Raw genomic sequence first — 21010 nt, 5'->3', positions numbered from 1 at the left:
GCTTCGAGTCTTCTCGTCCCTTCTTGAGGTAATGTATGTTTTCTTGAACTTTTGCTTTTCTGAGGGCTCCCTAAGGGCACTTCTGAGAGCCTGAAGGGACCTCAGAGGGTACTTTTAGGGCACGAAAAGGGCTCTACTACACGTTCCAACGCTTCCCTGCAAGACACGAAACACAAAACAAAGCAGTACGCGGACGACTAACACAAATTTACGAACTAATGATAAAAAGAATTCAGCAAAAAAAACAAGATTTAAATTAATTAAACTAAATTAAACATGAACTAAACTATGGACTAACTAATAATAAATTACACTGAAAGACAAAATAGCAAAACTACCTAACTAACAAGACTCCAACAAAGAAAATGTAACAAACTAAACTTAACTGATTCAAGAAATCATTTAAGTAATTTAGACTAACCAAATAACAATAATTAACTAAACTATCTATTAACAAATTAGAAGAGACTAACTACAAGAATATCGATTACAAATTACCTATACTAACTCAGCTAGACGGTATAGACAAAATGAAACAAGAATAATAGCTAACTTAATATAGTGTCTAACCTAGCAAATAAATGATATATTATACTAACCTAAGCTACACGACAACCAACGCTAACTAAAACACACATCAAAACTTAATTTCTAAAGTCAATACACAACATGAATACCTAGTATATATAATAAGTTAACATTACTACCTACAACTAATTTATGCTAACCTATATAAAACGTTAACAGAATCACAATAACAAAGAACAATCACCACACTAAATGACTTTGAGGTCAAACAATAATAAAAAAAAACAAGAATCAACAAAACATATCATTACGCATGCAGACCTAATACATTATTTAGACTAAAAATTTCTTTACTATTGAATGGTAAAGGAAACGAATAAACAAAACTCAAACAGATTAACTAACACCCCTATGCTAAGACTCTAAATGTATTGATTCATACAGTTTACAACAAGGAAAATATTTTCAATTATCCAAATACAATTCAGCATGAACCAGATCACGCACTGTGCAGGCTCCACGTCTGACCCAAAGAGGTATTTGCCACAGGAAATCACGCAACACTTTGTCCAGTTGCATACATGCTGCCTCGATGAAGAAGAAGTTGCCGATGATGAAAGGGTTCGAAGCTTGAAGGAAAAAGAGAGAGAATAAGAAGAAGAGGAGAGTAAGAGAGAAAGAAATCGGCAAAAGAGAGAGGAGAAGCAGAGAAGAGAGAGAAGAGGGCGGCAAGGAGGGGAAGCAAGAGGCTGCTGGAAAAACAACCTCCATGGCTGGAAAAGATGAGTTTATAATGATCTAATTAGGTTAAAACAGTTTTTTCAAAAAGAGTCGAAAGACTTTTGCTAATTTTCAAAACAAGGTCTCTTATGAAAAACATGTTTTTCTAAAAATCAAAACTTAGTAAACTAATTAAAATTTAGCTAATACAAGCCTAAACTAGATGAACTACAATTAAAAAAATCTAAATCTAATAAAAACACTAAAACTGCAGGGAAAGCTTTGAAAAACCTGATTTTCTGATAAAATTCAATTCAATGCGGTTTCTCAAAACTAACGATAAAAATAGGTTTTTATAGTAATTTTAAAATGGATCATGCATAAATAGTGATTATTAAAATGCAAATATTATGCATGATCACATAACCATGCAGAAAATTTTTTCATAACATCATATCGTATATTGCATTTTTCTCAGAAAAATTGCAGGCCTTACAAGAATATAGATTAATATAAGACATTCATTTTATGCATTGATTAACTGATCTATAACCGGTTCAGGACCTGTTCAAGCCTATATTTTCTCTGTTGTTTCAATAGTCATATCTCTATGTATAGACTAAGAATAGATCTCAAACTGCTATAAAATGTGAAAAATTTTGTTAACTTTCTAACGCCGCAAACCGTTCATAAAAACTCCTTCAGACAAGAGAGATACAAATGATTTACCAGACTAAGGTCAGATCTTACACACTTAGACGAAAATAACATAACTCGTGTGAAACTACTAACATGTAGATTATTTTCGTTTTTTTGGAGACATCAAAACCGTTTATGATTTAACTTGATAATTATATATAAAATATATATTGCATAATTTTTTATTATGGTTGGACCACTGCTGAACTGTGGCAAGTATATGGCAGTCCCATACTTGTTGCAGTCCGACTAGAGTGAACCGGCAAGGCCATACCTTGCTGACCATTCGGGTTAGTCTGCGGGCTGGGGTCTGACTGACCCTAGTCTGTTGCACTTGATCAGGTGCAGCTGATCCTGCACCCTAATCAACACAGCCACTATGAGTGCAACGTTGATCAAGACCAGTGTGGTTCACAACATATAAGGGCAGCCAGCTGGACATTAGGAAAACCCTCAACTAGTTGGCATATATGTGTTTATGTATATACCTATTTACACATGTAATACACATATTTTTTGTTCTTTTTTTTTGTATGTTGGGGATACGCATACCCCCAATTTGTTTTATTCAAAGTCACCAATGGTTTTGAAACAATAAAGCACATATGTTTTCTACAGAACATTTTTTTTAAAGCAAACAACTTGAAAATGTTCTTTCTCATTTCTCTTTTTAGATCAATCATGACTGGTTGAATGCATATGTCTTCCATAACATCAGTACATAACACAGACAAAACACATATGCATAAGGATTAAAATTTGCAAGATACATGGGTCATCTCAAAAACATTTTTTCCTAAAATCTTTTTTTGAATACCTTTCTCTTTAATTTCATATCTTAGTCATGACATGAATCCATGGTTGATTTCATACATCCTTACATCTTTCAGATTCACGTATTATCAACATGAAATCATGATAATAATAATCGCACACAATAACTTAGATAAGAAAGTAAATCCTCAACAACAAAAACATTTTTATTATTTTTTTCTGTCAGAAACTGAATTGACCCAGCCCACTGAGGTCTGGTCAAGTTGGTCCTATGTTGATCAGAACTGCTCCACGAGTGGATCCATACTTCGATGACTCGATCCGTATAACTCCTTCAACGTGTGACTGCAACTCCTTGGCCAATCACTCCTCTAATGGAGTTTCAGACCTCCTAAACACAATGAAGGAATGAGAGAAAACAAGAAGAAAAGAGGAAAAGAGAGAGAATAGGAGAGAGGAGAAAAGAGAAAGAAACTAGGAAAAAAAATCTAGAACCCAATAGTGGGAGTGAGTGGGTGGGTGGGTGGTGGTGGGGGGGAGGGGGTGTGCCCCTATTTGGCCCTTTTTACACTATCTCTCCTCTTTTCAAACCTTCCAATTTCCTGCACTAACTTTCTTAAATGCATTTTAAAAAGTTTTCTAAATCACCTCCCCTATATTTTCTTAATTCTACTTAGCTATGTTAACATAACTAAATATTAAATCATATATTATATAACCATATTAGGTAGCTATATAATATATCTCATAAATTCCAAGTAAGCTCATGGGGCCCCACTAGCATGGGAAGTCCCCTCTTGTGATCTATTACTTACTAATTTCCAAAACCATTTAGCTTAGGTACTAATATATTGACCTCCCAAACTTATTTGGTAAGTTTTGACCTTTGTTTATATTACTTGTTTCTCTTTTATGTTTTTTGAAATCTTAGAAATATAAATTTCTAGGGTTTTAGCTTACACAATTTCAAAATTAATTCCAGTATGAGGAGCCACACATGGGAGATGCCCCCACCCTATGGTCTTCTACCATTTTATATAACTTAATTAATTTAAGTTTTTCATTTTATTCCATAAAATCCCTATTTAATATTTTATGTTATTTTAGAATTTGGATTTCAAATCCATCCCAAAACCAAATATAATGCAATTACATTACTCACATATCAAATTAAACCTAATTCTGCTAAAATAATATTTGATTTTATTTTGATGAATTTTGCCAATTATTCCATAAAAAAATCAATTTTTCATAAGTTTGATTTTAGATGCGAATTTCACTAAAACCAACTTTAATTCTTCATAGAATATCTTTTAAATATTAACTTAGACTAAATTGTATTTTTACATTTCTTTCACATAAAAATCCTTGTTAATATTATTTTATATATTAAAAATACTCTAAACATTCACAGGTCTTAGATTAATTTAATTGTCAATTGTACCTAAGTTAAACCCGGATAGTGTGCACTTTGTCAATGTATTTTTAATGGTTGTTTTTATGAAAGAGTTTATAAAAGTTGGCCACCAAATTTAAAAAATCCAACTCTCACAAGTAGTGAGAACCAGGATCGAACACGAGGAATAGGTTGATACAACTTCGTATTCCACTCAAAGCGAATTATTTATTGCCTTAAAAAGGAAAATTAAACTAATTAAGAGTACTTACAAAATGAGAATTAAAGGATTATTACAATGTCAAATGATGCTAAAATTGAAATTAATTACAAAATTCAAATATGGCCGAAAGGGCCCTAATTAACTAGGAATTGAAAATATAAAAAAACTAAAAAATGTAACTTCTTAGCCTTTGTTTATTTGATTTAACTTCAAATCCACTCCATTTCAATCATGTGGAAGCAGCAAATGGAACCACCTCCTGCAAAAACAATATAAAAACACACAAAATGCAAAATATACACTAATTTGAACTTTTACTTGAAATTATAATTATGCCACCAGCTATTATAGAAATTCCTTTCAGAATAGGTTTTTGTAATTTGACAGAATCATATAGCAATTGGATTCCAATCCTTTTCAAATTTTTTAGATATATTCTCAAAATATTAATGAAGATAATCCAATTTACAGAATTTTAAAATTTAAAGTAGTACTTGATTTATTAACAGATGAACAACAACTTCAAAACTGTGAAAGTTGCTATCAAAACTTTTGACAACTTTCAGAATTTAAAAAATTTAGTCTAGAAAAACAGATTAAAAATGAATGAAAATTTTATAGAAGAAATTAGATTCATTCATGAATCCAATCCATTTTACATATTTAGATTTGGATTCTGAAAACTCCAAATATAACAAAAACAAAAACTAAAAAAAATAAAGAAAAGAAAAGTTGCAAAAAACAGAAATGCCAGAATATATGGTTGGAAAAAGCTCAGAACGGCCAATCAATCAGACTCTGATCATGCTAAATTTTTGCAGAAAGACACTAGACTTAAGCCTAAATCATATTCAATTCACAGATTGTGATTCAGATTTCAAAATTTCTAGATATACTAAAAACAAAAAACGACAAAAAACTAGGAAAAATAAAATTCCATAATTCTAGAATTTCACACATTGATCTATTGTATTAAATCAAAGAATGAACACTTAGAAATTCATAGAAATGAGATATAATCATTTACTAATCTAATTCTAAAAGATCTAATATAATAAAAATTGCAGAATTATGAGATTAAGTAAAAGAAATCAAAACATCAAAAGAAACTATAAATACAAATCCATGCAGTTCCTTGCATAAATCAAAGAGAGAGAGAGAGAGGTAAAAGAAGATTCACCAATTTCTGTAACGCCCCAGATTCCCAAAACAAAGCTAAGTTAAAATTTTCATGAATTTTTTTTTCTTTGCAGCAGAACTTAGAAAAGCTTTTAGCAGCGGAATCAGACGATAATGAGTTGTCAGTTTTAGAAAACTCCGGGCACATTATAGGTATGTGGCCAAGCAACTCATTGACCATCAAAGTATTCCATTTTATCGAAAACCACATGTTTATTACAACATCACTGCTTGAAAAAGCAATATAGGTTCAATAAAAGGAAGCAGTACAACTCTGTCTAGAGAAACCCTGGAACTCGATGCCGCCTTGCTCCGCATATCACAATGCAAGTTCAACACCTAAAATCCCCATAAAATGGGGTTAGAACCACTGATGGTCTGGTAAGTAAGCAATCAGACATCCATTCAACTCAAGTAAATGCGTTGACCACTCAGGGTCGCAGTTCGCAATAACGACGCTCAAGTCCCCACGACTTGGCGTATATCACAAGAGCCTCCTCATGGCTATGAGTTAAACATTCGCTTAAGTCTTCATGACTTAGCGCAAGGCTCCTCAGGGTTGTGATTGAATAGCCACTCAAGTCTCCATGACTTGGCATTTGATCTCTTTTAGGTCTCGAAGGGATGTCTAGCTCAAGTCTTTATACTTGGCACATCCGTATCCCACGCATCTAAGGACAGCTCCTCGAGCATCACTTAGCCTTGCGAATACAATGTGGATCTTTGCCCTATCAGTCCAGTCATATACCGATCACAACACCTTTACAAATATTATGTAGGACTGACTCAACAACGTCCATCCAGTCATACATTCAAGCATCGCTGAACCTAAGCTAATGCTTTGTTTCGATAATTAACCCTTCTCCTTGAGCTTAAAGGAGGTATATCTGTGCATCAACGTGACGATGTGGGGGTTGATTATTCTATATATTTTTAGATACCTCAGAGGCCTGTTGACCCCATCCCCCTAGTAGGATGGTACATCATACCGGAAGAAGTCCTTACTAGGTATTCAGATGCATCCTGCCACTACAGTAGTTGAGTTCAATCCTTAGATATTTAAGGATAACCACAACCTCCATACCTTTGAGTGATGGAGGCCATCATGAACTCTATCAGGTTCGAAGGTAATATATGTCACTCAAGGCTGCACCATCACCGTCTTCCTCGGTGAGAAATTCTGAAGGGGTCTGCTGGTCTGACAAGCTACTTAATGCATGCCTATAGGGCAACCGTTAATGAGTATGTACCCGACCCCATTCAGTGTGCCTCTAATACGGTCATCAATCGTAGAGTCTTTTCATTTTATTCATATGCATGCTTGACTCTGCTCTCGGCACTGCGGCCATCACGAGCATCTCACCTCTTCCGGGTGGACAACGTACTCTGGCTCTGTGGCCCTTACGAGTCTAGTTGTATATCAGTCTCTTAATGAGCATGCATATGACACGATCTCAATGAATCAGATGCTTGACATATTTTTACACAACGAGCCCTTAACCTAATCAAGGCGCAACCACTACTCTGACACATCGGCCCTTACGAGCAAGGTGCCCTTACAGGTATCAGAGAGATGAGCGATTCTGGCATCGTTCTAACAACGAGCATCTTTGTGCTGTTTAACCAGTTTTGGTAGCTCTTCTGTCAACCATTTCGTCAGCACCTCCCCTGCTCCAACGGTAGGGGTGCGACGATCCTTTCTACGTTGTAGAAAGTGTTCAACGAATTGGGTAGCAACTCCTCTATATGATGGAGTAACCTGCTACGTTCTTTCTGAGCTATTTCTAGCTTCTTCAGAAATTCCAGCAACACTTCTTCTCTTTGATGGAGAAAGCATGCATTTCTTTTAACCATTTCAGCGACATCTCCCCTCTTTGGTGGGAAAATCGCTATGCTTAACTCAGAGATGAATGCACACCGTTGCGCGTACTTTTCATCTATCAAGGTTGATTGGAACCTTGGGCCATAGCCAGGCCATACGCAAATGACTTAGTCTTTATGAAAATACGATTTTGCATAAAAAGCGAAGCCTTTCTAATAGAGGCTTCTTTAGTCAAGCAGAATCTTGAACGTGGAGCGACAAAAGAATCACATTGGTGATTTGGAGTTGATTTCTATTTGGATGCTCATTTACGCGCCATATATGTAGTATAGGCTGAAGCCTGTGCTTTATACAGCGGCAACGTAAAGTAGTGCATCATATAAGGTTCGATGGGGGGGGGGGGAAATCAAATGAAATATTCTGCCGAAGCAAGTGCATATATACTTATATGCAGAAAGCAGGAGCCTTGGCATCATTCAATGCGACGACATAAGTAAATAAATAATCAGAAGTGCAGAATAAAAAATGCATAACCAGAAATTGCAGAAAGTAGGGAAGCCTTGGCATCATACGATGTGACGACGAATGGTAAATTACACGAGCCTTGACGATATAAGATGCGACGGCCATATCCAGATGATATACACCAAGTTCGGTATCCAATGATAGTTGTAAGGTGAGCGAGTGAACACCGAAGTGTCCTAAAGGGCTCAACCAGAAACTAGAGTGAGATACCATTTTTAAGAACATATATACTGTGTATTCAAATATATATATCCGACGATAGTTATGAGACGAGCGGTTGAACACCGAAGTTTCCCAAAGGGCTCAACCAAGAACTAGGGTCAAATACTACTTTAGAAAGTATATGCTATATACAAACAAGCAAATACTTGAGAGAGATGGATCAACGAAGCAAACTTACTTCAAATCGCGAAAGAAACGACTCTGACATGATCCAACTACTTTGAAGGCTTTAATCATCCTTTGCAACAGTCAAACTAGGTCAGATGAGGTCGACCTAGTTGAGAAAGAGGTAGAGCAGGTCAAGCTGCTCAACCCAAGTGGTTTGAACCAAACTGGGTTCGGTCCAAGTCAATTGGGTACAACAGGTTCAGACTTAGCCCAAGCAGGCTAGGTCTGGGTTTAGAAAATTAAACCAAAATTTGAGACCAAAAAGGACCTTGACTTTGACTTCAAACCAAACTAGGTTCAAGTCAAGTCAACTGGGTTTGGACCAGGTTAGGCAGGCTCAGGCCAGGTCAGGCAGGCTCAGACCAAGTGGGCTAGGTAGGTATTATCATCCCAAAATTTTTCCCTTCCCTACGGGAGAGAGGGGAACCATTCCGTGAGTCAAACTCGACAAAAGTTTGAAAATGGTTTTGAAAAACTCGCCTCCGTTTTGAAAATAGAGGGAAAATCTGTAGGATGGGGCTCACCTGTCGGTATGAGGTTCGACCGTTCTTGGCGCCTTTACCAGGGGTAATCGAACCAAGGATCAAAGAGTGCTTAGCTTAACTTAATTACCAAAATTGATGTTCTATTCTAAATGCACAGAGAATTCAGACATGTGCTATGAGATTTTGTAAAATGCACATTGGAAAAATATGATGTATGCTTTGAAAAATATTTTGGAAAGGAAAATATTTCTGAGAAAAAGGGGGGAATCAATTTCTCTGGAAAACCCTGATGAGATGCTTTTGAAGACCTTGGGAAGACTTTTGAAGACTTAAGGAAACTCGACATCCCTAATTTGAAAATGCATTTCAGAAAGTCATGAGTGAATTTAGAAACAACAACAACAACAACAGCAACAACTATGCCTTCATCGCAAAACAATTGGGGTCGGCGATATAAACCAAAATCATTTTGGGTCTTCCACATGAATCCTTCTCCTCCAATCATTTCTATCCAATGCCATGTCCTCGGTGGGGTTCAAAGCATTCATATCCTTTCCTATCACCTGCATTCATGTCTTCCTAGGCCTACCCCGACCTCTTTTAACTAATATATTTTCCCATTTCTCCATCCTTCTAACTGGAGCATCATTAGGCTTTTGCCAAATATGTCCAAACCACTGTAAACGATTCTCTCTCATTTTATTTTCAATGGGTGCAATGCCTACCTTCTTACGTATCTCCTTGTTCCGAATCTTATCTTTTATTGTATTTCCACACATTCATCTCAGCATACGCATCTCAGCTACAGTCATTTTTTGAATATGATGTCTCTTGGCAGCCCAACATTCCGTACCATATAGTAAAGCGGGCCTAATAGTCATCCTATAAAACTTTCCTTTCAACTGCAATGGCAATCTACGATCGCACAACACTCCAGTTGCACTCTTACATTTCATCCACCCAACCTTTATCCTATGATTTACATCTCCATCAATTTCTCCATACTTTTGAATGATAGATCCCAAATATTTGAAACAATCATCCACCGGTATTTCTTGCTCACCAAGCTTCACTACACTCCCATCACTACGTCGTTGCTTACTAAATCGACATTCCATGTATTCTGTCTTACTCTTACTCAACTTAAAACCTCTTGCTTCCAATGTCTGTCTTCATAATTCTAACTTAGCATTAACCCCAGATCTAGACTCATCAATCAAAATAATATCATCAGCAAACAACATACACCACGACACATTTTCTTGAATTGAACTCGTAAGCTCATCCATCACTATAGCAAATAGGAAAGGGCTTAAAGCAGATCCTTGATATAACCCAACCGTTATAGGAAAATTGGTTGTTACCCTCCACAAGTGCGGACATTGGTTACTGCTCCTTCATACATATCTTTAATTATACTAATGTACTTAAGAGAAACGCCTTTCTTCATCATTGTCCACCAGAGAACGTCCCTAGGTACTCTATCGTATGCCTTCTCCAAATCAATAAAAACCATATGCAAATCTTTGTTCCTCTCTCTATTTCTCTCAATAAGTTGTCTAAGAAGATGTATAGCTTCCATAGTTGATCTTCCAGGCATAAAACCAAATTGATTCTCCAATATCATGACAACCTTCCTCAACGTAGACTCAATCACTCTCTCCCAAAGTTTCATAGTATGACTCATGAGTTTTATACCACGATAGTTTGTGCAATCTTGTATATCGCCCTTATTCTTATATAAAGGCACCAAAGTACTCTTTCTCCACTCATTAGGCATCTTATTTGTCCGCCAAATCTTATTAAAAAGACTTGTCAACCATTCTAAACCTTTCCCTCCCAAGCATTTCCAAGCCTCAATAGGTATACCATCTGGGCCAACTACCCTTCTTGATTTTATTTTCTTTAAAGCCTTTGTAATTTCTTTCTTTTGAATCTTGCACATAAAGTCATGATTCATCTCATGAAAAGGAATGAAAAAGTCTCCAAGATCCTGAGCATGACTTTCATTAAATAGCTTATCAAAATAATCTTTCTATCTCTCCTTAATCTCCTCATCTTTGACTAAAACCCTTTGCGTTTCATCTTTGATACATCTAACCATACCCAGATCCCTCAATTTCCTATCTCTCATCTTTGCAAGCCTATAAATATCCTTCTCGCCCTTTTTGGTATCCAACTTGTCATAAACCTCCTTATATACCTTATTCCTCGCGTTCCGAACTACTTTTTTAGCTTCCTTCTTTGCTATCATATACTTCTCCAAATTCTCATTATCATGACTCTTACTTAGATTTCTATAACACTCTCTTTTAACCTTAATAGCTAATTAGACATCCTCGTTCCACCACGATGTATCCTTACCTAGTGGTGCACCGCCTTTAGACTCACCTAATACCTCCTTAGCCACCTTTCTCATGTCACCCGCTATCTTATTCCACATTGATTCTGAATCCTCCTCGAGACACCAATCAACTTCCTTAACTACCTGCTCTACAAACATTCCTTGTTTAGCTCCTTTCAGTGCCCACCACTTAATTCTAGGATCTATCCTATGTCTATCCCTTTTGCAGCATTGTCTAATTCTAAGATCTAAAATTAAGACTCTATGTTGTGTAGCTACACTTTCTCCCAGTATAACCTTACAATCGATGCAACAACCCTTATCTCTCTTTCTAAGTAGGAAAAAATCTATCTGACTCGTATTAACCCCACTTTTAAATGTTACTAGGTGAGACTCCCTCTTCCTAAACCAAGTGTTTGCTAAGATCATATCATAGGACAAACCAAAATCTAAAATCCTTTCTCTACTTTCGTTTCTTTCTCCTATACCATAGCCTCCATGTATACTCTCAAATTCATCCCTACTAATGCCTACATGCCCATTAAGGTCACCGCCGATGAAAAGCCTTTCTTCATAAGATATCCATGTACTACTCCATCTAAATCTTCCCAAAATTGATGCTTAATGGAATCATCTAAACCTACTTGAGGTGCATAAACACTAATAATATTAATAATATCAGTACCTAATACTAATTTAATAAGTAAAATCCTATCACCCTTCCTACGGGCCTCAACTACATTATATATAAACTCACGACTCATAACAATCCCTACTCCATTCCTATTCTTATTTATTCCTGTATACCAAATCTTATATCCCCAAGGTTCTATCACTTTTTCTTTCTCACCTACCCATTTGGTCTCTTGTAGACATAAAATATCAATCTTTCTCCTACACATAACATCTACTAACTCTACCAACTTACTAGTTAAAGACCCTATGTTCCAAGTGGCTAACCTAATTTTATGGTCTTGGACTAACTTCTTTACCCCCACCCGTCCAACAAAGTGAGGGAAGCCTTGCCTATTTGACATCACACCCGAGCGCCGGTGTGACACGTCGCTTCCGGGCGACGACCTAGCAACCCTTTCCCATTTATCACTGCCTCCGGGCCTATAGAGTACAACGTGTTGCTCAATAGAGAATGCTCCAACGAAATTCTCATATTGGTTCATATTCATAGGGTATGACTAAGTTTTTATGCTGGCTGTCACAGGCCTACCGCAACCCTCCTCCTTTATCCGGGCTTGGGACTGGCAGTGTATAACTAAACAGTTATACACAGGCAGAGTGAATTTAGAAAGTGAGTGAAAAATCCTTGGAAAATGGGAAGAATTTTGAGAAGCAAACAATTTTGAGAGTAAATGCCTTTTGAGAATTCAGACCTTGAAAATCGACGTTTTTGTTTGTCTTTGAGAAATCACTGAAAACACATGGTAAATCTTTAGGGAAATGAAATCCAGGCATTTGAAAAGGAAAATCGAAATTCTGAGAATTCTGACCTTGATAGTTTTGAAAATCGATTCTGGCTTTTGGAAATTCGTGGGAAGGCCTTTTAAGAATTTTAGATGAAATTGAAATTTTAAGGAATTCCAGGATCTTTGAGAAATCAATTTCCTCAAACGGGATTTTCTTGAGAAAAGCAAAATAAATGCATATAGTTCCATGATGCAGACTCCTTAAATGGATGAATGCACTTTTATGAAGATATTTAGGAAATTTTTGAGAGACTCATTGAAAAATGTGCATTTTACAGTTAAATCAAAGTAAATTCTTTACATATTTCGATTATGGCCGTAAGTATGTTTCGAATTTAACTTGTTTAATTGCAAAACATTTTGCAAAAATATGAAATATGCTATGACTTTTGAAAGTAGCCTAATAGTGTAGGCTAAGTATGGCTAATAGGAAGATGTTGAATCTGGGTCTTGTCTGTATTCTGACTATGGCCATAAATACGGACTCTACCGAGTTCATCAACTCCCTAAGAGTTGGTGCACATGCCATTCATGTTCATCCATTGTGATTTTCAAAGAAGAATGCATGAGTCAACATCAGAATAATATGAGAATTTAAACTATATGATATGCATCCTAATCTAAGCAGGAAAATAACTCTTATTCTAAATTTATATTTAAAATTTTACATCAATGACATAAAAAGAAAAGAAAAGGCAAGCTAACAGACTGAGCTCCTCCATTTGAATGCTCTTGCAAAACTTGAAATTAGGTTAGTGCAAATATGTAGGTTTTTCCAGATTTTCTGATAATATCTAGAAATAATCAGATTTATCTGGATATAAACCCCAATCTGATGCCTCCTTGATATGAACATGATTTGAAATCATAAAAATGTCAAAAAATAGGATAATAAAGATTTGAAATTTGGAATTATGGTCAAAATGACCAAAATACCCCTAATAACGAGGTTATACCTTTGAAATTAGGCTTTTAAAAGGGATTTAGATAAAATTTGGGAGTTTTGAAATTCAAATGATGATGAAATTTAATATGGAATATGATGACATGCTGCTAAATATGATGGGACTATAAAATGAGAAAGAAATTTTGAGGATTTTGGCCAAAATATTGAATTTCATTTGTTTTTTGCGCGGATTGGGGTCCTGCGAGAACCCTGTTTTGATGATACGACTAAACCGAATATCTGATGACTTCAAAATCATGCCAAATTCGACATGGAACATCCTATTATTCTTGGAAACATAATAGAATAAAAAAAAATACATGAAATGATATCATCTAAATGCAAAAATTCGAATAAAGTCTTAAAATATGTAAATTTCGCCTACGGGCGTGAATCAAACATGAATTTTAAACACAATAGCAAAGCAATCTACCATAGAAATATCTGAGATTTTGTAGGCTGCTGACAGACATAAAAATAAGCAGCTTTGCTTTTGCAGCCTCGAGATTTGATCTAAGGTGACTTCGGTAGCATGGATCCAATTCTAATGCACACGGTTTTAACCGAATTTTCTATAAAATAGGCCAAAAAATAGTAATATGCCACAAGAATTTTTAAAAATTTAAGAGGATATTTCTAACACACAGACAAGAAACTTTTATGTTTACAGCATTGGCGTTTGACCCACTGACAGAGAAATTTAAATATGATGATAGGTACATGAATCAGAGAGCCAAGAATGAACAACGAAACTGCAGACTGTCTTTAAAATTACTGAGAGGACCTTAAATATATTTTAAATTTTTTGAAAATTTAGACTCAAATAGTAGACATCCCGATCATGAATTTCTCTTTTTATAGCCTTTGATTTAGAGCTATGGGTTGAGAGCTGTGATCGACTCTAGTCGGTCCAAAGCTCGAGAGACTCGTATCATCCCCTGACACGTGGCCTCTGCTTTCTAATTTTTGACGGATAGTAAAATAGTTTGGAAAAATATGATAAAATGATATTAAATACTAAACTGAATTCCGCGACTTTTTCATTTTTCGTACCAGTAATCGGATCTCCCATGAGGGAGATCTCGATTTTACTAATCGGGTCTTGACGCATCCATCGTTTTCCTGACCCAGAAACCCAGTTTGGTATTTCGGACTTTGAATAAAGAAGATAATGTCAAATGCTTCCATTTTTTTTGGAAAATATCAGGAACAAACACCCGCATGTTATGTGATTTTTTTGAGGATTTTTTGATTAAAATACGAACATGAAATAATAAGTGGGCTGCATGCTAAATTCAGAACATTACAAGAATCATACAGAAAGCAATGAAACTACATGATATACATGCCCGACTAAAATAAATAACAAAAATATTAATAAAAAAGAAATGTATATAATATGATACCAAATGAATCAAGGAGGTCGATTTCTTTTCTTTTTGTTGTTACACCATTAACGAAGGTGATTCGATCCATTGATCGCATGAATCTGTCTTTTCAAATGGTGTCTCAAAGCCAATTTACATTAATGTGAATCCCATCTTGGGACTGATGTCAAGACACTTTATACACGAATTTACAGAATATAGAGAAATGATGAAGGGATAGAGACCTTCACCTTGGCATTTCTCGTATCTAGCTTGAGCTCGTAAGGATCGACCTTATGCTTGTAGTGTCGTGGCGGTGGGAGATGTGGCTAGGGTAATGGAGAAGTTGATGGTGCCAGTTGAGAGGATGCAATAGGGCTGATGAGAGATGTCTATTGTAGAGCCACCAATGCTGACAGAGGAGGGTTCAAAGGAAGTGCTGCAATGAGTGGAGCTTGGTGTTAGGATTATGGATGCTAGGTGAAGGGTTGAAGGTGGAGATGATGGACTCCCTTGAGGAATTTCTGGGATTCAAGGGCGGCTAGAGAGTCTTCAGAAAAAGTGATGGATGATGAATGGCTTCCCCTCTAGAGGGGTTGGCCAGGGGGGTTTAAAAAGAAAGTGGCTACAACTTAGGAAAAGCCAAGAGTGAAATTGCTTTTTCCTAACTTTTAGGAAAAGCAAAGGGGGCAAATTTGGCTCTTTTCAATTTTTTTTGAAATTTTGTTTTGCTTTTCTAAAAGAGGTTCTCAATTTAGCGCCACCTCAAGGTGGGGCCTCATATTTGTTTATTTAATGAAAGAAAAATAAAAGAAAGGCTCTGGAGAGGCGCCACCTCAAGGGGAATGAATTTGAACTTTTAAAATTTTTTGTTTTGCTTTTACCTAAAACCTAGCTAAAGCACCTATTTTTGAAGATTTTTTAAAAGTGGCGATTTTACTTTTTGAAGGCCTTTTCATATCCTAGCAAGTCTCAAGGGACTTCCATTGTGGTGCCACCTCAGGGTGGGGCCACTTTTTATTTTTGAGATGATAAAAACAAACAAAATAAAAAGATCTCTTTTTTTTTGGAGGGGCGCCACCACAGAGAGGGACAACTCCTTTTTTATTGGATTTTCAAAAAGCAAATCTTTACCTTTTTGTAAGGTGGAATACATGTGGCGCCCCCTCAGGTTGGACCCACATTGCTCCTTTTTTGGTTAATTATAAAAAGGAAAATCACCAGATGGCGCCACCTCAGGGTGGGCTCTTCATGGAATTCAAATTTTAAAGATGCCTTAGGGTGGCGCCACCTCAGAGGAGGGAGCTCCTACCTTTTAGGCTTTTTCAGAGAGCTTAAGCAAAAACCTAATTCTAAAGAAGGGCTAATGTGGTGCCACCTCAGAGTGGACCCCATATTGCCTTTTTATTGGTTGGAATTCAAAAACAAAGACTAAAAAGGGAAAAAGCTAGATTTAAAACTTCTTTTTGGCATTTTCATGAATCTCTGGACTAATTGGCAATTAAGAAACATTACTTGACCTAACTATAAAATTTTTTGAAAGAAGGTGGCCCTTTAGGGCAAATTTATAAAATGATTTTGGAATTGCTGATAAAAAGGTTAAATAAGGAGATTTTACAAAATTTGAAGTCCTTTTGCAGATTGGGAATCAAAATTCTAATTTCAAAGCTTCGTCCCCTTCTTCAGGCAGAGCCGGTCCAGTTGACAATATTTGGAAAACAATATTAAAAATTATCCAGATTGTTTTCCTGAGGAAACATTTTAAAATTCAGAGTTCTGGGGGTTAAAATGGAAAAATCTAGCAATTTTGAACGCCCAGTGGTTGGAAATTGATTTCAAAAGAGTTTGAAATTCAAATCTGGATTGAAAATTTTAAAATCATGATTTTTGAACCTCGAAATGACATGCTATGTAGTGAGATGTTTTGCGATGATATGCAAAGACATGTCTCGGGGAATGCAATTCTAAACCAGGAATTGGAGATTCCAGTCTCCTATTATGAATAAGACTTTGAAAATTCGTGACTGAAAGTGAAGGTTTAAGCCAAATTATGAGAATTTTGAGAATTGTAGATGAAATTTGGACTTTTGCAGGGTCCAAGCTCAAAAATTGACCATTTTGCCCTCTGAAGATCTCGAAGGACAGACTGTGATTGATTGCTTGGAAATGTTGTGGGAGGTGAATGAAAATTTACGGTGTTTACAGATGCCCCTCTTTTCTACTAAGTCAGCTTGTGGCCGAGCTTAGTGGCGAAGAAAAACACAACAAATTTGGGCTATATAAAAATTCCCCAGTTAAAAAGATCCGAGTGGGTGTAAAGATACTAGCCCGACGACGTTGGTAGATATGGAGTGGAGAGTGGAGAGAAAAAGATTCATTTTGTAGAGTTCAAGTTTTGCCCTTAACCTGGATGGGACGAAAATACCTCTTGTGAATACGAGGCTCAGGTTTGACCTTTAACCTGATCGGGAAATGAAATACCTCATCGAATGAGGCTCAGGTTTATACCCTTAACCTGATTGGGCTGAAAATGAAATAGAATACCTCATCAAAATGAGGCTCAGATTTGTACCCTTAACCTGATTGGGCAGAAAATGAAATACCTCATCAAAATGAGGCTCAAGTTTGTACCATTAAACTGATTGGGCAGAAATGAAATACCTCATCGAATGAGGCTCAGGTTTATACCCTTAACCTGATTGGGCTGAAAATGAAATGGAATACCTCATCAAAATGAGGCTCAGGTTTGTACCTTTAACCTAATCCGGCATAAAATGAAATGGAATACCTCATCAACATGAGGCTCCGGTTTGTACCCTTAACCTGATCAGGCAGAAAATGAAATGGAATACCTCATCAAAATGAGGCCCAGGTTTGTACCCTTAACCTGATCGGGCATAAATGAATGGAATCTTCGAAAGAAGAGACCATGATGAAACCTTCAGATTTCGCACAATAAGTCCGATCGGGGTTTTACAAAAGGAAGGAAAATGGGGTCCCTAAAGCTTGAAAAGGGATTGATCTTGGGTGTCTCATTTCTGAGACTAAATAGCTTTTGAAAATTGCCTTTTGCGGAAAAAGATTGGTGGCTTGACCTCGAACCGAAATGAGACTGTCTATTGTGGGACATTGGGGATACAGGGAAGTGTGCAAATCTAAGAGCCCAAGCGCTCAGATTATACCAAAAGAAGGGAAGAAATCTTGAAAACTCCCATTATCAAGTCCTAAAGAGGGATGACAAATGGTGTCATGATGTATCAAAGTGGACATCAAGCTCTCACTTCATGCCAGGATAGCTAGAAAATATTGTCAAAATGTTGAAAATTGTTGTTGACTCAAAATAATTAAAAATGATGCACATTGGTGTGAAAATATTCTTTTTTTTTGCCTGAAGTATTACCTCCGATTGAGCTTAACTCCGTAGACTTAAGATTCGAATTCAAATTGCTTGCAATTGACTTTCTTTCAAGGAGGCTATCAATTTCCTTGATATGAATGAAAAAGAAAGAATTCTCATTGTGAAAGCAATTGGTGAAAGGATATTGATGAAAGAATATTGATAAATGAATTTCACAAAATTTAAAGAAGATTATTGTCAGATTTGGTAGTTTGATATCCTGAATTTTTCTTATGATGATCTTTTTGCACTCTTTTTGAGACCTTGAGCTTTCTTGGGTTTTTGAAAGTTTATTACATCATCCTTCATTTTGGAGATGCCCTGGCTTTTCTTTTTCTTTTTTTGGAAGGGTACGTCATAAACTTCTTCAACTTGGAGATGATCCGATCCTTCTTTGTCTCAGAAATTATACTGATGGTATTGTCTCTTTGGTTGAAAATCTCTTGATGATAAGAGAAATCAAATATCTTTTAGGGTTTGTCGGGAGGTTCATCGCATCCGCCTTCAACTTGACGATGATTTGAACTTTCTCTGGAAGGATCCGTCACAAACTCCTTCATCTTGGAGATGATCAAAATCTTCTTTGGCCCCGGGGGTCTAACTCATCCACCAGTCTTCAACTTGATGATGATTGAGAGATCCCTTTTGCACATATTTAATTGCAGCTTAAATGATTGAGGAGATATGAAAATTAAGTGGATTTTCTTTCTTACCCAGAATATTTCTATTGTATTATTTCCATAAGAATAGTCTTTAAAAACGTGCCATTGACTGCGATCAATATCAATCACTTATGACTTTACGACAACATTGAATTTTCTTTGCTGGCCATGTCGAGGATTTATTCTTCATCCTTTTGGGTTGGCCAAGGGAAAGATTTTAAATTTTCAATCCTTCTTCGCAAAAGCTTTGCTCTTTCGGAAGGAATGCTGAAGGAATTCTGAGGTAATTCTTTTATGCAATAAATGTTTTGAAATTAACAAATATTTAATGACAAATTGGCAAAATGTTCTTGAAATCCTTGGTGAAGCGAGCATTTGAAGTACGTCTCAACACATCTGTAACAAAAATTCTCCTCTCCTTTCCTCAAAGGAGAGATTCAAGCTTAACCCTTACCTGAATGGGAAATGGAAAATACTTCTCTCTTCTCTGAAGAGGAGGTGTTTGCAAAACAAACTTTCGAAGAGAAATTAAACTCTCGTCAGAGCTCCCTAACATTAGGCTTCTCTTATGAAAAGGGGGCCCATGGAAGTGAGGTCAGTAAATGGGTAATAAAGGAGCAAATTCATCACACTCTCCCTGAAAAGAGTGTTCTTCATGACGAAATGGCCTAGTATGAAAATTGGGGGGGGGGGGGGGGGGACAAGGAAACGAGTATCCGTCGAGTCTCTTCCTATAAAAAGGGTTCCTTATGTAAAATTGGAAGATTGTTTTGTAAACGGTTCACAAAGACACGAGTCCCTTCAACTCTCCCTGAAAAGGGGCTATGTGAACACAGAATGATAGCATGTGAAAAGAACGAGCTCCCTTGAACTCTCCCTATAAAAAGGGCCTCTTGCAAGAGAAAATGATTGAAATTGGATATTGAGCCAATTGGCGGAATGAATTTGATGCAAAGATCAAACCATGCATGACAGTGATTGGCAAGTGTGACCCGCAGATCTAAAATGATTGAGATAGAATTGATACCCGAAGGTTTGAAATTGGAAATTGAATGACCCAAAGGTCAAAATTGGGTGATCCGAAGATCAAAAATGATTGACCCAAGGTCGAAATTTGTTGACCCTAAGGTCAAAATTGGATTGGATGACCCACAGGTCAGAATTTTGGAAATTGAGTGACCCGAAGGTCAAAATTGGAGTTTGATGGAAACAAAGGTCAAGATTGGAAATAGAGTGACCCGAAGGTCGAAATTGAGTGATCTGAAGATCGAAAATGATTGACCCGAAGGTCGAAATTTGTTGACCCTAAGGTCGAAATTGGTTTAGATGACCCGCAGGTCAAAATTTTTGAAATTGAGTGACCCTAAGGTCGAAATTGGAGTTTGATGGACCTAGAGGTCAAGATTTAAAATAGAGTGACCTGAGGGTCAAATTGAGAAATGAATTTTGATGAGAGGTTCGTACGAAGACTAAACCTAAAAGATCGACTAATGCGATCGATGGGACACTAACACAAGGGTTAGATTTTAGGAAAATACCAGTACGAGCACTGGATTTCGCAGACATACCAGCACGAGCATTGGATTTTGGAAATGTACCAGTCTGAGCACTGAATTTTAAAAATATAAGAAATTCGAGTCAGAACTCAGGTTTTCAAAGGAAAATAAAGAGTTCGAGTGGGAGATCGAATCAATAAAGGAAAAAGGTCACGAGTCAGAACTCAGATCAACAAAGGAGAATAAAGAGCTTGAGTGAGCTTAAATTAATAAAGGAAAGAGATCACAAGTCAAAACTCGGATCAACAAAGGAGAAACTAGACCAGTGGCAGCCTAGGTTTGAAAACATTAACTAGTAAAACTGGGTTCTGGAGAGGACCAATTTGAAAATTTGGATTTTGGAAGGAGACCGACGTCCTAAAGATGTTTAAGAATTATGATGAGAATGATTGTCAGGGTTTCAGGATTATCCCTTATCCTGAATGGGTAAATCAATATTGCAAGTGAATGCAACTGAACGCAAAATTATGCCAATGAATGCAAATTAATGCAAGTGGGCACATGTGTGTGAAATGA

This window comes from Nuphar pumila, chromosome 9 (assembly GCF_984573655.1).
Source record: "Nuphar pumila chromosome 9, dmNupPumi1.hap1.1, whole genome shotgun sequence".
Taxonomy (NCBI): domain Eukaryota; kingdom Viridiplantae; phylum Streptophyta; class Magnoliopsida; order Nymphaeales; family Nymphaeaceae; genus Nuphar; species Nuphar pumila.
This window is presented reverse-complemented; position numbering follows the sequence as displayed.